Genomic DNA, 17,592 nt, shown 5'->3' with positions numbered 1-17,592 from the left:
AAGGCACAAGAGAAATATATCCTCCAAATAAAGGTAAAAATATCTGAACAAATATCACATTATTTGAATTACACCTGAATGAAATTATTAATGTTAACAACAGAAGCATACTGGTTTGAGGGAGAAAGGAAGAAGCCATGCAATTCCTGTAACACTGTACAGTGTTACCTATTTGCCCATTTCTACATACACACGCATTTTATAGTTAGAGAGCTTCTAATTTATTGTACATGAGGTAAGATTTTAATAGTAATTTCTACTTCGTTACGTGGGATAAAAATAAATATATTTCTAGACACACAGTTCTTTCAAAAACTGGGAAATTACTTGTATAGAACGGGAGAGAACAAGATGCGCAACGTGTTTTGCACTTGTAGCACTGTGTACTTTTATTTACACAAAATGCAAAGGCCTAGCATTAATTTCTATTTAGCCAAATACAAATTTAAAGAAACGTTGAGATCTGCTAAAAATGAATGTAAGTAATTTTATTCTCACTTAAAATTAACTTTAGAGTAGTGACGTAAGTCTTTTCTGAGCTAAACCCTTTAGGCTTTTTAGACTTTTACTGCTCTTGCAATCAGGAAAGCAAGCAACGACAAGAAAGATCTTGTTAACTTCTTCTGAGTAAAGACAACCTTCAATCACTCTAATTCAGGAGGTACTTCAAAAGTCTCTAATCCAGGTGCTTTCCTTTCACCTTCAGTACTGTACTTCTAAATTACAAGTAAATTTGCACATTCACTTATGGCCACAACTAGTGCTTCTTAAATCAATACAAAGATACTCTCAAAGTAATTTAACTTTTTATTGCTTAACATGAAAATTTAGAGTCCTCATATACAATTTTAACTTGAACAGGAACTGTAAAATAGGAAGCTCTGTAATCCTTTTACTGAACATGTTACGAAACTGAATCCTAGACCCTGTAGTACAAACTTCAGCATATACTAATGTCCAAAAACTTAACAAGAGCTTTGTATTTCTTTACAAAGATTTAAATTTTTGACAACTTTTCCAAAGAAGAATTATACCTTTCTTAACAAATACAGAAGGGCTAAAGCAGCTTTGCTTATATACAATGAAAACACTTTCAAACATTTTAGATCAGTAAGAAATTGCTGTTGAAAATAACGTCACATTTATTGTATCTTTTAACAGCATTACCATAATGAAAAAAATCTCTACTTGCTTAGAAATTGTAGAGCCATTCCTCATCAGACATTGCCCCTTCCAGTCTTCCAAATTCTTACTCAAGATAGGAATCTGGTATGGCTCCATGGAAATCAGGAAAGCCTTGGCTGAAGACCTGTGGCTCTCACATGGATACAGGCAATAAAAGCTATATGACTGACAAAGCGTGAAAATTCAAACAAGAACTGGCATCAGTTACATACTTTGCTTTAGTACAGTGAGCAATCCACAGAAAACATTTGCCACAGGAAAACTAAACACACTCAGCTCACAGCAACAGCCACTGAATTACAAACTGCAGAGGCATTCTTTTAAATGCAGAGTTAGGAAGAGAAGTGAGCCTCTCGCACTCCAAACAGTGCATGTCTGCGGTTTATCATTTCAGCTAAACCAATACCTTTTAAGGTGTCCTATCAAACACTTACCTTCAAATTAAATGTATTTTATCTATATATACTAAAATAAGGTTGATATACAGTGTCTGACAAAAAACACTTTATCTACAGATTCTGATAGACAGCAAGTCAAAATAATTCAAGCAACAAAATGTCCTTCGTGGAAGTAGCTTATTTCACTGTGTAGGCTAAACGTATTCTGAGGAAGGATTACATTTTGTTTGGCAATTTATTTTATTGACAAAGACTATTTCATCAGATATTGCTGCACATTTTGTGGACAAATGCATGTTGTCAAATACCCTATTTCATTTGGTGGAGGAAAAGTATTTTTCCACAGATTCTAAACTTCTCTGGAAAGCACAGTATATCCCACACAACAGCAGGTTCTATGGAGAAGGTGTCTGTACTATAAATTTGCTAGAAATAGTACAAATATTTTAAATAAGTACTCAATATCTGTAGTATACAGTAAAAAATGGCTTTTAGCATTGTTATGTGTGTGTGATCTGTCACAGTAATGAATAATCATTATTGTAAGATTAAAAACCAAAACAAAACAATGCCTGCGCAACTTTGGGTTCTGTAATCCAAATTTACACAGTAGTTTCACTGAAAACTTACCCTCAGCTCAAAATAAGTATGAGGTCTGAGAGTGGTAACTGCCAAAAATTTTAAGACAATTACTTTTCATTTCTTTCCTCCAAAATAGTTTCCTTTTATTCAGAATGAGCACCAATATGTAGGCAACGATTTCCCCAAATCCAGGAAACACTGAGACAGCTAGCAACAAGGGAAATTTTGCCTTTCAGTGAAGGGTAAAGTAGGAAGAAGCAACAAAAAAATCCTTTTCATATTTGAAATGGCTGAATAGTCAGCAGAGGAGACATCAGGTAACTGAAGTTTCTGCTCGTACCTCAAACCAGGTTATTCTTTTTCCACCTTTTAGTCATAAACTTTCAGGCACTCCTACAGAACTAGGACATACTGCAAAGTCCCATATCGATGACTGTATTATTTCTCCAAGTGGCACAGCGTTTCCTCATTGCCTGTTTTGCAGCTACCATGAAAAAATTTCCAACACCCCCTGCTTCCAAGAAAAGGCCTCCTATTCCAACAGTTCAACTAGAAGAGAGTCAGGAGCTAACCTAATGAACTGTACATGCAAGCCAACATAAAATGCATGATCACATATACTCCTAATTATATTTAGAGATGATGACACTGTGTCCTGGGTTTACACTGGCAGTAAGATTTCAAGTATTTATCTACTGTTATGTTATAGGATCAATATTTGTTTCACCTGGAATAAACTCAACACTTTGTAGGAACAACCATACGTTAGCAGCCAGCATCAGGCAGAAGACGCCGCCTACAGAGCAGCAGACATCCATTGTGGCAGCCTGCGATGCCTCCCTGCCTACACAGCAAGACAGCAGGGTTTGGTACTTCTGCAAGGCTCATCCCTGCAACCTGTCAATTTTTGTAATGCTGTCCCTGAGCCCAGCTGGTGAAAGTCTTCCCTACTGAGGTCCTCCTGCAGAAACCTCTCCTCCTGCCCATCCACAAAAGCTACAGCATGAGGAATAGAAAATGGCACTTATCTTCGCTAAAACTTGGCCTCTCCCCTCCCAGCCTTCCCCAATCCATCTTTCTTCACCTGCCTACAGCAGCCTTATCCCCGAGGAGCTCTGTCAACCAGCTCCACCTTCAGCATACAATGTACGCACTTACTAAGTAATCAGGAAAGGTCTCATGTTTATATTTTGGACTACTCTGCACATCTAACTTGAATGCAGATGGCTCCCCTATCACTTCAGCAAAACCTAGAGGGGAAGTACGTCCTGCTGTGTAAAACTCCCAGGGAAATGGCATTTGGGCAGCCTTCCCGTCTGTCTGATGTGCTAGCCAGTTAAAAGGATTACAGTCACAGTTTACTGCTTGCTGCTCCACCCAGCTCATCAGTTCCTTCATGGAGGAAGTTCTCAGTGTTCTTGGCCCTCATACATGCTCCAGATGGTTCTTTGGTAAAGCTTCTCGAAACCATTTTTGCCACCTACATGTGCCAGAAGTAGTCTCATGCAGAATTATTATCTTCAGGATTGGTGCGAGAAAGCATAAGGGGGAGTACAAACAAGATGAAAGGTTGGAGCATTGCAGTAATCTTTTTCCTTCTCTAATTCCAAGTTCTGCTGGTTCTTGGAGTAAAATTCAAGTCAAAGGCTTTATTTTCTTTTTCCTGCTGTACACCTACTATAATCAGAGTGTACTACAAGCAATAACAGAATGTGCCCCCCCCCAAACAAAACAAAGAAAAAAAAAAAGAAAGAAAAAAGCACAAGATATACACTCTCTAAAAGCCTCCAAGACAATTTATTGTATGGCTTCAGTGTACAGAAGCACTCAAATTAAAACTTCATATTGAAATTTGTAAAATGCCTCACATTGCTATTCATTTCACTGTAAAAAGGAAATCAAATTGTCAAGCACTTGTAGCCCTTCAGTCGAACCACACTTACTGATTACCTTCTTAAGCTTGACATGTTTGCAAGTAATTTCACATCTACAATCATGACCTTTCCAGGGACTGAGGTCAGGCTGGCCATCATGTACAAAAAGCATTAAATTAGCCTTTTATCTGTCTGGCTGCACTGCTCCTCAAACTAAGATAGCACACACACGTCTGGAATCAGACTCTGCTTGCGAAGAGCAATGCAAAACTGGCATTGGATAATTCATCTTTCCATAGGGCCATCAAAGTTTTCTCCCCATGGATCTATGAACACCTAGAAATTTCTTTTGTCAATGAATACAGAGTTCTGCAAGACCCCTCCTTTCCTAGCCCTTCCTCGTTTAGCTCCAGGTGAGCTTAAGCCTTCTCAGTTTCACCATGTGAACATCTCCCCCCACCCCAAACACTGTCACTGCCCTCCATGTGATGACCTAACTAGGCAAACATTGGCAAGAAGCAGTTTCCCTTTTCCTGCACTAGTCTTCAGGCACATAGCAGATCCATCCACACACAGTTAGCTCTAAACGGCAGTCACTCAAGACTATGGTAGTAGCAAAGGTCCTTCCCCCTCAACACTACAAAGGGGGGTGTGTTTCTCTTGGCTGAGATCAGTTCACGTACAGATCCAGCAGTCCTCCCTCATTTGTTCCTAAATCACACTTACATGTGTTGATTTCTCATGATTTAGGAATGCACTCTTGGCCATATGGATGAAGATTACAGACCGGTAAGCCCTTTTGAAAACTAATAACAGCTTTAAACTTGGTTATCAATATCTATAGAAAAAAATAGAGTAATTTGAGAAAGAGCCTCACTATAAAACAAAGTCCATATTTTTAATAAATTATGCTGTTCCATACTGTAGATTGACATACAAAAATACATATTTGTAAGGCCATGCATATTTAGTTCTCTGTCTTCAAGGCAAACCTCTTCTCTGACTTGCTTTGAAGTTGCAGATTAATAAAACATAAGGCGCAACAACAATCCACACATTTAAACTAAGTGTCTCCTAAATAAACCACAAATAGTCAAGCTCACTCTTGCCTCTGTCACACAGAAAAATCACACAATGAATGCATTATAAGAGCTGATAGATTATAGCTCACCTAACCAGCACAGGTTAACTAGATAGCTATATTTCAATTAAAGAAAAAAGCCAATTGTTGCATGTCTTATTATCATACTAAAACATCTTGGCAACAATTAATAGCTACCCAATTCATAGAAATTGCTTTCATTATTTTTGAAGCAGCTACTTTCTTTGAATGTAATGACTAAGAGAAAAGAAACAGATGTTTCTGTTGCTAAGGAGATTGGACGAAAAAAGAGATAAAGCAAATATTTAGAATATTTTTTTAAAGGGAAAATTTCTTCCACTTGGATTTAACTACTTGCTTTATAATCAGCAGCGCAGCCAGCTATCACATAACAAAACACCAGTGCGTTTCTTGTTTTGCATTGTGATTGTTCTACTGCAATATATTCTGCATATTTATTCTGGGACAACATAGCATAACAAATGAAGATGCCTAGACACATACACCAGCATCTCTATGACTTGAGTAGCTGCAGATGCTCATTGTCAAAAGGGGATATCTGCATAATAAGCTAGATTTTAGCTCAAATGAGGGAAACTTGAACTGTCCATGAAATTTGTCACAGTTATGACAAAGCTAAAATTAAAAATAACCAGATAGAAGCAATCTTGTAAAATTAAAAATCTCTCTACCAGTGGGCAGATTGTTTTACTGTACATGTCCACATTACTGTAATTAACCTTGTGTGGTACAAGCACAGAGCAGATTGCCAGGGTGTACAGCTAGGTCATAACAAGCTAGGTCAGTGAAGACCTGCATGAAGTAAAGCTGCCTTTGCTGCACATGCTCAAAAAGGCAAGGTTATACCCACCTGCCAGTAACACAGGTGAGCAGGACCTGGGTAAATAAAATAAATAAAAAAAATAAAATAAAATAAGTGAAATGAAATTAAAACAAAATAAATAAAATAATATAAAATCCAGTTTATTGAGTGTATTATACCAAAAATTATTATGCAGAAACACATAAGTTGGAAGTTAGGTGTATTCTGGTTTTCTATAGGAGATCATGGAAGACGATGGTAGTCATACTGTTTTTCCATTTCAGGTCACTGTAAATGGACTAACATTATGAAAAATGTTTATGGAAATGACAAACTTGTATAAGGCACAGTGAAACCGAGAAGAAATAGTAGCTTGAAAACAATAACAAACTGCAACCAGTGCAGCATAATCTTGTCACTCTCCAATGCCCTACTAGTGTGTTTTTCTCCTGCATTATTAGCACCTTTGGAGAACTCCCTATTACACAAAATTGATTTATTATTGCAAGGTATCTTGTTCTAATATCTCCTTTCTTGCAGTCAACAGCAGCCACCTCCAGGATGACATCTGAGCCTGTTTTCAGGTTTATTGTAACTGATTCATGTCCCAGCTTCAGTGACAAATATATATCGCTGTCAGATGGAGTACTGACGGTGGTAGTTCTTCCCAATACCAAAATGCCTGTGAGTGCTGAACAGTTTGATTTCTCATTGTGATTGGACTTTCGTTTTACCTACTTCCATTTTCTTCCTATGAAACCTGATTTTTGAAGATCCTATGCAAGGGGATACAGCTTAGTTGCAAAAGTTAACTTGTGGTTTAATTTCAGACTTATTCAGAACTGGACTCTTATATTTTATAGCAGGCATTCAAAGCCTAATGAACCAGTTTATACCTCCTACTTCTATAAACACAAATGGAATAATGAAAAGTAAAGGAAAATCCTGTAAGAAGGATTCCCTTCTCTTAAAGATTTTTTTTTTTCTTTTCTTTAAATCCACAAAAACGAGCTGCTCATGGGCACAGAGGCACTAGCCTGGACAGGAATGAATGGAACTGAAATGCAGCTTTATCCACTCATTTCTCACCCACGTGCTCCATTCCATCAAAAACATTTATCAGACACCTACACAGCTGCACTACCTCAAACTCCAGTCACAAAGTAATTACAAACAGAGGGCTCCTTCCAAGAAGGATGCTGACTGCAAACCTTTTCCTCTTCACAAGGTAGCTCTGACATAGTTCAGTTCAGGACCCATCAGCAAACATGAAGGGATACATCACCTTCAAGCACACAGGACTTTTGAAATCACACCAGGTTCCCAGTAAGACTTCAGAATCAGTTCTACAAAAGTCTAGAATTGCCAGTGCCAAATTTCCAGTACAGGAAAGAGCGGATAAAGCCATAACTAAAGGACAGAAGCACCCCAGCTAGGATTTTACATTTCCTTCATGTCTGATGCCCTTATTCGGTGCTTAGAGCAGGTTACATATGAGTATTTTATAGAGCATCGTCTCTGATGAATTAGAACTCTTCCTGTTCTTTGGGCTCTCCAAGGCCAGCCACAGGACACCATTTCAGAGTTTCTAGTCAAAATCTGCCCATTTCAGGCTCCCCTTAAGAAGTAGCCAGATAGTTATCCTAACATTTCCTTCAAGCTGGCATTCTAAGTCAGCCTGGGTATCTACAGCATTTCCCTTCACCCTTTCATCCTCCACAGCCCCATATTCCCCAGAAGATAGAAAAAAAGAGAAGAAAAAAACAAGTTTTCTTTTTAAAGTTATAACATATATTAAAATCTGACCTTACAAAAATCAAAGGTCATAGCTCAAATGTGGTTTGCTTTGTTCTTTTCCCCACAGAGCCCTTTTTTTATATCAAAGCTCATATCCCACTGACGTGTATGAAAAAACATATGAATTATACAACTTCATGGCACAGAATGCAGATCATTGTTAGTAAAATCTGTACCTAACGCCACGAGAATCCTTATGAAATACCAAAAACTATCAGCACCTACTTATCAACACTCACCTTTGTATGCTACGTAGTAATTAGTAAAAAATACAGGATTTTAATATATAGTTATCTTTGCCAATACATTCTTACTTGACATTTAGTGATAATCTTGTATCTTTATAGTTATTTTTTCTCATTACAGCCTCTGAGGCTGAATACTCCTATCTGGAGTCCACTAAAAATATTTTAAGATACAGTATTCCTTTTTTTTTTTTAAATCATCCCAGACTTACTGTTCTGCGTGAATTATTCTCATCTTCCATACTCTTCCATTCTCCTCTGAGAGAGGCCTGAATTTACCCCAAATAAGATTCAATTTCTCATCTATTCATGCAGGACTTGAGAAATGACAGTGTTTCATTTATTTCTTCAGATCAAATCTCGGGTCTTAAGAAATGCTGCTAAATAAATTTCTCTCCTGACAAGTATTTTTACAGTGCTGAGGCCAGCGTGTGGGTGAATGTCCTGCAAAATTTAAAGCTGCTCCTAAAACTAAATAGGCTGAACCTCATTAACATTCTACAAAACTCCATAACAAAGCCAGAAATTTAAATAGCGTCTCTTCTTCCTGAAAATATGATTTAGTAAAACAAGTAATTGGTGATACAGAATAATTTGCAAAAGCATGGGTAACATCTTAATTCTACTTCTGCAACCATCATTCATATTACAACAATCCATTTTAATCAGCTCTTTCATCATGCTGAACTATTGCTGATAATTCCAAGAAGCATCCATTTTACTGTATTAATTTAAAAATAATCAAAACCATTTTCAGATGCATTGTTTCTTATTTGGGATACAGATTTCAGGCAAAGGGTGAGAGGAATGCCAGAGCAACACCGTAGCAACACTGATTTATTGGTTAGTTTATAATTTAAAGTAATTTACTAAGGAAGTTTTATGCTTACAAATGGTGGTGTTTTGCCTTTGCTGCCAAAATAGTAACACAGAACAAAATCAATAGCAGAAGTTACACTGGTTTTGTGGTTCCATTTCCAAGTGCAAATATTTTATTTATCAACTACTGATTTTGAGTTTGCTGCTTAGGAAATAAAAAACACAATTATTCAAAAACACAAGTACACAAAAAAAAAAAATCAATGGAAAAGAAATAGTTTGCTTTAGGGAAGGATAAGAGCATACTTAAAATAAATTTTTTACAAGACTACATATTTAGAGAATATAGACTTTTGCCTCACATCTATTGACTACAATCCCAGCAAAATGGTATCTTGCATCTTCAAAAGATACAACAAGGTGTGGATGCAATCTCATGGAAGTGAACCCATTCAATGGAAGCAGAGCTTGGAGGTTTTACAGGAGAGTTATGTTTTAGTGGTTTGGTTTCGCTTTTGGGTTCTGTTTGGGAGAGGGGGAGACTGAGCACAGAGCTATGCTATAAAGGGGAAAGGAGCCAGAAAATTAAACAATTACAAAAAGCAATAAGCACAAGAACACTAGAAACTACTGCTAACTCTCACTGAAAGTACCTCTCAGGAGGTGGCCAAAACATATTACAGGATACAAAGTTGTATGTGACTGGCAGAAGTAGCCCTGGAATTTGGCAGAAACCATGCAAACAAGTGTTTGATCATTAGGCTCAAAACCAGAGCATCAGTATTGGTGATGAATGCTGACACTGAGAAGATCCATGAACAACTCACATTAATTTGTATACTTCTGTTCCCTTTGCAAATCACTGGAAACTAACAAATCAAATATGGTAGAGGCATGCAAGCCCGAGAGTGAAGAGGGCTACTTCAGCAAATTTCTCAAGTAGATTTGATTATTCATACCAGTGCAAGTTTACAGAGGGTTTTCAAACCATACAGAATATGCTCTTTTATGAAGAGAGGCAGCCCTAAAAATACAAAACACTTTGCATCCACCAGACCCAGGACTAAAAGCAGCACCAAAGATGTGATTCAGAGGCTTTTCTTCTTCCCGCTCCCACAGAAGTGAATTTACAGTCAAGATACATAAAAGTTAAGAAGCTGAATCCTTCCTTGAAGATAAGTCCAGGAGGGTTTGGTTCAAGAAGTTGAACTTGATTGTTCTCGAAGGCAGTTACTTCATAAAGGCTTTGATCCACTATGATGGGACAATAGCAGCCTTTGAAAAGAAAACAAATAAAACCTCCAAACAAAAAGCAAACCTAATAAATATGCTGAAACACTAACGTCACAGCAATGGCCTCTGAATAACACTGAAAATGCTGGCGAAGGACACAGTGGAGGGAAATGAGTCTCGCTATTTGTCTGGCTACTGATGGTGAGCCTGTGTCAGCTATATAAAGAACCAACCAAAAGGCAGAAACAGGCAGTGCTCAGAGCCTGGGCAAAAAAGCACAATAGGGAAGTAACTGAGAAGTTACCAGCACCGCCTCATCACACCAGCAAATCCACAGGAACACAAACTAAATGAGGGAAATAAAGAACAGATGGCACTGGTTCAACACTGGAAAGTCAACACCAGAGCCTACGACAGCACCAGGGCCAGACCCAGGACATATTCCCAACCCCAAATATGCATCTAAGAAAAATTCATTGTGCCATGTAAGGACAGAACATCGCCCCACGCAACCCAAATAAAACCCCGTATCAGCAATACACTGTGTGCAATCTTGTGGTACTTATGTTCTTCCATCTTGGGGGTGTGAGGACCCCTCTCTAAGCTGGAGGAACTGGTGGAAATCCTCTTAAGCAACTACTTTAGTGCTAGTGAAGGAAGGCTCTGCTCATCACAACCATCACAGCATTAAGCTCTCTTGTCCTAGCATGTGTCCCAACTCCAACGAAAGCCTAGCAAACTCCCACAGCCATACAATGGGGAGCAGTAGGAAGGAATGTTTTAACTCGGGACGTGAAAATCCTTCTTGGCCTTGGTATTTTCCAGAACAATGTAAAAAACTCAATATGCAAACGCTATTTTGAAAGGTTTAAATGGACATGTTCCCAACCTCAAACTGCTGCAGGAAATTATGAATACAATTTCACATTCAGCTTTGCTCCTGAGCTGCTGCCTGACCTTGGGAGATAGCTCAGAGTTATTCAGGTTTCCTCATGAGCAATGGGCAGCAAAACCGAACAAACCAAGACTACAGCAGGGGATTTTGAGATTGAGCTATCAGATGTGTTGAAATCTTCACTGAGGACCCACTTCTGCAACCTTTTCCTGACAAACTGCAGCTGAGGTACAGAGCAAAAGTGAGAGTTCATGAACTAGTATCTTTTATCACTTAATGTTTGCTCCCCAGGAATTTGGTATGAGAGGTACTTCTTTAACTATTTGAAGACTGTCTATGAAGATCCCTTAAACCAAACATATTCAATTTTACATGGGGTATGCAGATACATTTAGAATAGTAAAATCAATTTTCAGAAATGCCCTATTTCATTTTTCTAATTATACAGAATTGGCAGAAAACCATCCTGAAATTCAGAGTTGTAAATAATAAAAATAAATGAAAAAATAACTTCACAATCCCACCAGACTTTCTTTCCCAATATAAAGAATTACTTACACTGAAGCATTTCTGGATTTCTCATTTTCATTTTCTTACACTACGTACATTTTGAAGTTTGAAACTCAGGCACTTAGAATAATCTTTAAGTAGCGAGCACAAATCTTAATTGTCTAAATGCTCCATTTCTTTCTAAAAGCTGAAGAAAGAGTCATGGAGTCAGAAAATAATTGTTTAGTAGAAAATAAACAGTGACAACCAATTGACCCACAGCAAACAATGCAGAAGAATGTGTTGATGTTTTCAGCATGAGTGAAAGAATTTGCTGGGAATTTGGTGCTTGGCATATCTAAGAAACACATTTCTGCCATGCTCTGAAAGACACATGGTGCAATTGAAAATGTTACATTAAACCAACTCCAGTTAAACAATCTGTTTTACAAGGGGCACAATCAAGAAGTAGTTTCTTCAGAAATATCGCCACTGAAATGAATGGCTTGAGTAAGAATTCTCAGGTGTACCAAAAAAAAATTGTATTTGCTAAAATGAAAATCCCCAGGAGAATAAAAAGCTCAAAATTAGAAAGAAAATAAAACAATGTTTTAAATTTTAATGGGAATTGATCACCTGAAGGTTTTATTTCCTTCACTCTTGAGCTACCCTAAGCAAGATAGCCTATTTCTTTTACTTAGACACACTGGGACAAGTGCGTCACTGCATGTAATTACGTGAGTTCCCACAGTGTATGTACAACATTAATTAAATTATAGGGTGTCTTATGAGCATTCTGTCCAGCAGTTAGGGACACCACAAAAACCCCCAGATACTTTGAAAGGTTCTTTTTGTTTATCTCTTCTTTGCACAGCATAAGTTACAGGATTGGCAAATTTACAACCTCATGATATGCAGCCATTCACATAGACTAAATAGTTTTTGTTGGGTTAAAAATCTGAATAAAAGGGACACTTGAGTGAAGAAAGAATTTTTTTTTTTTTTACGCCAGGAGCATTAAATTCCTAACATCTGCATTTGACCCTGAATTTGTCGGGATGGACAACTCCAGCAAATGAAAATCCAGGCAGGTATGAAAAAAGCTTATTTCTTTCATCAAAGCATTCTGATGTGTTTCAGTTGGGCTGGAAAAGACTGAAGCAGATTCTGCAAAGGAAAGTGCTGAGGCAAATTGCTTTCCTCTACAAAAACACTTTCCTGCAGAGATCTTTCTAGGCATTTCTCAAGCCTAGTTGGAAGCACTTCCGTCAATGATATAAACACACCTCGGAGCAAAACAACACACAAAACTGAAGTTGTGACTACTCACTAAAAGGGGCAGTCCGCAAAGCTCTATTTCGCAGTCATTATGCCTCGTGTCTTCAGCACATCAGGTGAGAGAGAATTCTTAACACGCTGGGGCAATGAAAAGCAAGAAGGATCTGCCAGGAAGAAAAGAAGTATAACTCTCAGGGAAAATAACTACAAAATCAGAAATAATTACAAAATACTGATATTAATAAGCAAAGACTTTTAACAGTATTTTCGTATTGATCTCTCAGTTCTTAACTACCAGAGGGACAACAGGCTCTACTCTCTTAATGATGTAAAAGAAAATAATCCTCTAGATGCATTTTTTGTTTTGCTTCTCATTTTCCCTCCTCCCTGCCCTGAATGTAGGCACTCAAGCAATGAGATTGCTTAGTTATTTAATTTTTACACTGCTCAAACTACCAGCTAGGAATGGACCATGTCTCCTCTACCCAATTCCCAAAGAAAAGACATGCTAATCTTGCACAGTATCCCTCAAAATGTCTTGATCAAGACATTTTTCCTCGAGTTATCTTCATTGTGGAAAGTTTCAAGTACTTTTAGATGTCTCCACTTCACAGGCCACGTGTTGCTTCCTCTGCCAATTTATTCTTTTCTTTCTCAATATGCAATATAAGTACTTTATACTACCTGTCGGCTCCCACAGTTTCCTCAAAATTTTCATTCTCCTCAGAAGTATTTTTGGAAAAATAAAAATTACTTAAATATTCACAGCCTCAGTGACTGATTTATTTTTCACCTGGTCAATGAAACCATCCAGGTAGAGCCACAGACTACTTGCAAGATGACTTGGAAGAAACATAGGTTTCACCTTGCATTATGAAATTGAACAATAACAATGAAGAAGTGGTTGGTCGTGGTGCCAAAGAAATTTGGACAGTTGATACACACCCAGTCACAAATACAGAATCACCACAGGCTGGAGGTACGAACAGACAAAACCATCAACACTGGAGCCAGATATTTCATAAATACATACAAAAATCTATAAAGACAAGCTAATGCTTTTCCACTGTTACACATGCAACTTTTAAGCAATTTTCTATTAACATTGGGAGTATTTAACACTACGGCTTTATCTATTGCTTTCACTGAAATTAAATTAGTGGTATTTATTTTTGGTTAAAAAAGAAGCTTGAAGTACTAGCACTACTTAACTGCTGAGGTCTATCTCCCTGAAAATGAATAGGCATAATTGTATTTCAGGCCAGTGGGTTTCCATAAAGCATCAATTATTTAAATAAGACAAAGAATTCAATACACATTGTACATTAGTATCATCTAAAATCTTTAAGGCCAGAATCATGGCATAAGATCTTCTAAGAATATGAATCAATGTGGAAAAAAACCCCAGTGCTTTTAATTTGCAAATGCAAAAGCCGAAATACAGATAACCTCACTAATTAGGGGTTGGAATGCAGCCTTTACTTTCATAATCCCCTTATTTTCACCATTATGCTTACTTTCTTTTGTGCAATCCTATCAACCTATGCCTCAATGCAAATTACACTTCTATTACATACCTCCCGCCTTGGTAATTTTGTGCCATTTACAGTATTTGCTTATAATTGCTAATTCTTTTATACCTTTCCTGTTTGTATATCACTATTTCAGGAACTGCTGAATTTGGAACAGAAACATTCATAAAAGCATCATCAGGTTACACTGAGACACAAACACTGATAATCTACCAGGAAAATGAGCAGTAAGTAATTTGCGAGAGCTAAAATCCACCTCAAGTCAGACTCATGCGAAGAACAGGAACCGGATGCGTAGGATCATCACTAATCCTCAGGAAAGACCATCTGATAGGGGCTTTTAAACTGACCATGGGCTGCTGCCAGCCAACAGCAACATACACGCAACCCCTCTCAGCGACAGTGGAGTGTTTGAAGGACAGAACAGCCGGGGTGCTCAAAGGAGGAACCCGTCAGCCCTCATGCACTGAGCCGGCGAGGACACGACGGCTCCTCGGAGCTCTGCCAGGCACCCGGGCTCTTGCTTGGCTCTCACTGTGCTGCTGGTATCAGGTCTTCTCATGGAGCAATTTGCAAGGAAGAGATAGTTGTTAGAGGCGCAGGGAAAGGTGGAATGGTAGAGCTATAACTGAGTAAAAGCAAGGAAAAACCCTAAATCCATGTAGTAAGTTAATTAACCAAAATTTCATGTTTCATTATAGGGGTTTTCAGCAAGCTACTTGTTACCAAGACAGGCTGAAAATGCAATCTGACAAGCTAAAATGTCTCTGAATTCTAACAAATCGTTTTTTACCTTGATGTGTCTTTCTGGAAGGGGACAGGTGAGGAATATTTGTATCCATCTAGCAGAATTTACAAATAAACAAAACCGAGCACGAAAAGAAGCAGTAGAGAGAATGGAGTTGCTCCTTTCAGGCCTCTCTTACACTAAATAATATTACAAGATTCTTTAAAAGTTATTCCAGCAGGTACCACACAACCAGCAGAGAAATGGAGTACCCTATTCTCAAAAGAGAAGACACACCCCATGTCCTGGCCTGTCACTGATGCTAAGCATTTCTGAAGTCTGAGAGGCTCCATCTCCCTTCTAGTTCATCAGCATGTAATGAGGAGGTCATTATTTTCTAAGGCAGCAGGAGGAACAGGGGAGCACCTCTCTAGTAGTTGGGAAAGCATCTATTTGCTTCACAGCACTACTGCAAGTTAACAACAGAATTGTCATCACACAGTCAATTAATCAATGAAGAAAGGAAATGGGAATTAAGTTTGCGTTGAAAATAAAGTATAAAAAAGGATAAGTTGCTAATTGCACAGGGTGCCCCCAGTGCCGCTCAGTGCAGGCTGGGGGATGCAGCGCTCCTCGCTGAGGGCAGGCTGGGGCTGGCCGGTGCCAGATGCAGCTCTGCAATGGCCCCACTACAGGACATTCCACAGCACAGAGCCTGGACAGTTCCATAATCCTCTCACCACTAGTGAGAATGAGGCACCCGTGGAGATGTAAACCTTCCAGTGGGCACCTATTTGTACAAATACCGTACATCAGCCACAATCTATGCTGCCATTCAAATCTCAGCTAATACCAACCACAGTAACAGCGCACCTAACATAGAGTACAAAGAAGGTTAATTAAATGTAAAGAATGGTTGTAAATTACTCTGAGTAATTTACTGGAGTAATTGATAAAAATCCATAAATTTACTGTGTGCTGCAGGATCTGCAGATCTGCAAGATTTGCAGTTCTGGTGTCCTCAACATAAAAAGGACATGGAACTGTTGGAACAAGTCCAGAGGAGGCCACGAGGATGATCAGGGGACTGGAGCCCCTCCTGTATGAAGATAGGCTGAGAAAGCTGGGGCTGTTCAACCTGGAGAAGAGAAGGCTGCATAGAGACCTCAGAGCAGCCTTCCAGTATCTGAAGGGGGCCTATAGGGATGCTGGGGAGGGACTCTTCATTAGGGACTGTAGTGATAGGACAAGGGGTGATGGGTTCAAACTGAAATGGGAAGTTCAGGTTAGAGATAAGGAAGAAGTTCTTTACTGTGAGGGTGGTGAGGCACTGGAACAGGTTTCCCAGAGTAGTGGTAAATGCTCCATCCCTGGCAATGTTCAATACCAGGTTGGCCAGAGCCTTGGGTGACATGGTCTACTGTGAAGGGGGTTGGAATTAAATGATTTTAAGTTCCTTTCTAACCCTAACTCTTCTATGATTACATTCTAATAGAAAGATTCTTATGGAGTAATCTGCCAGTACTCCTGTGATTGTATCTACAAGCAGTCAGACAGTTAAAAACTTTGAGAGAGGATTTTGGCACACCTCATGCTGTTGCATGTCTTGCCCTTGTTAATGATTAATTAACAAGTTGTGTTGCTTAGATGAAAGTTATGGATTGCACACACAGTAATGACAGAAATGGAATTTCACAGCTGCAAGCATATAAAGGCTAGGGAACTGCAAAATCTACATAACACAGGCAATTTCTATTTGGTCCTGGTCCATATACACTTCATGTTCTAGTCTAGTATTAATATCTTTGGGTTTTTTCAGTCACTGGGTTATTTAGCACAAGGTACTCACCCCACGAGTGTCCCTAAAACGTTTTCCTGCTCACTCTTGAATCTGCTGTCCCCAGGCCAGGCAGCTCTGCTGACTCAGCACTGCAGCTCCAGCACTCACTGCTTGATGTTCACCGCGCCTGAGAGGCCACTGCTGCCATGGAAGGGGCTGTCCTGGCATGGGAAGATTGAAGCACTGCCCCACTAACAGCACGTGCCAAATTTCCATGGCATATAGCATTATACATCACATTGTGAGCTGCAGGACTGCTCTGGGTGCCTTCAGCTGTAAGCTGAGAATGATTAACATCTTTATACAATAAGGTTTCCCATATAAGAAACAAGTATTTACTGGCTATGTCACAGTCTGTTTAATACAGGTATCTATCACACTGCAGATGTGAATACATCAGTAGCAGTTGTCATCTCTGTGTGCAGGCTAAAAGAGGCAACATTGCTACCAGAGGCAATTCCATCCTTCCTTACCTCAGCAACTGACTTCCTAGTTTTGCAACATCCCCCCCCCCGCTCTGAGCCAGGACTGGAGCCGATTTGGTTAATCAATGAACCTGAGCGGGCACTTTACCAAAATACTTGTTTCTTTTGTCTCCTCCTACCACAGTTTTAATCCCCATCACTTCCTTAATCTGTCTCAGTGTATCGTCATGTATGTGATGACAGCACACAGGGATGGCGGAATGCACAGGCCAGGAATAGGCACATGGGAACGTCCTGGTCAGGTGCTGAAGACTGATGGCAGAACTCCAGTGTAAAAAACACACATGA

At 38.9% G+C, this 17,592-nt stretch overlaps 1 protein-coding gene across 2 annotated transcripts in view; it reads right to left on the bottom strand.

Annotated features, from left to right (window-relative positions):
• The window catches only part of TENM2 (teneurin transmembrane protein 2), a 681,089-nt gene that overhangs the window by 605,154 nt on the left and 58,343 nt on the right, over positions 1-17,592 (bottom strand). Inside the window, exon 2 of one of the 2 annotated variants that reach the window (XM_061456391.1) lies at positions 12,773-12,884. The exons of the other annotated variant lie outside the window; for it this stretch is intronic. The gene's annotated coding sequence lies outside the window, so the exon portion shown is untranslated. The remainder of the gene's footprint in view (positions 1-12,772; positions 12,885-17,592) is intronic. 2 annotated transcript variants of the gene reach the window in all.

The sequence above is a fragment of the Pezoporus flaviventris genome, unplaced genomic scaffold, assembly GCF_033815535.1.
Source record: "Pezoporus flaviventris isolate CSIRO_AGI_PZ_B2104156 unplaced genomic scaffold, CSIRO_AGI_Pfla_v1 ptg000023l, whole genome shotgun sequence".
Taxonomy (NCBI): Eukaryota; Metazoa; Chordata; class Aves; order Psittaciformes; family Psittacidae; genus Pezoporus; species Pezoporus flaviventris.
The sequence above is the reverse complement of the archived record's forward strand: the minus strand, read 5'-3'. Positions and strand labels throughout refer to the sequence as shown.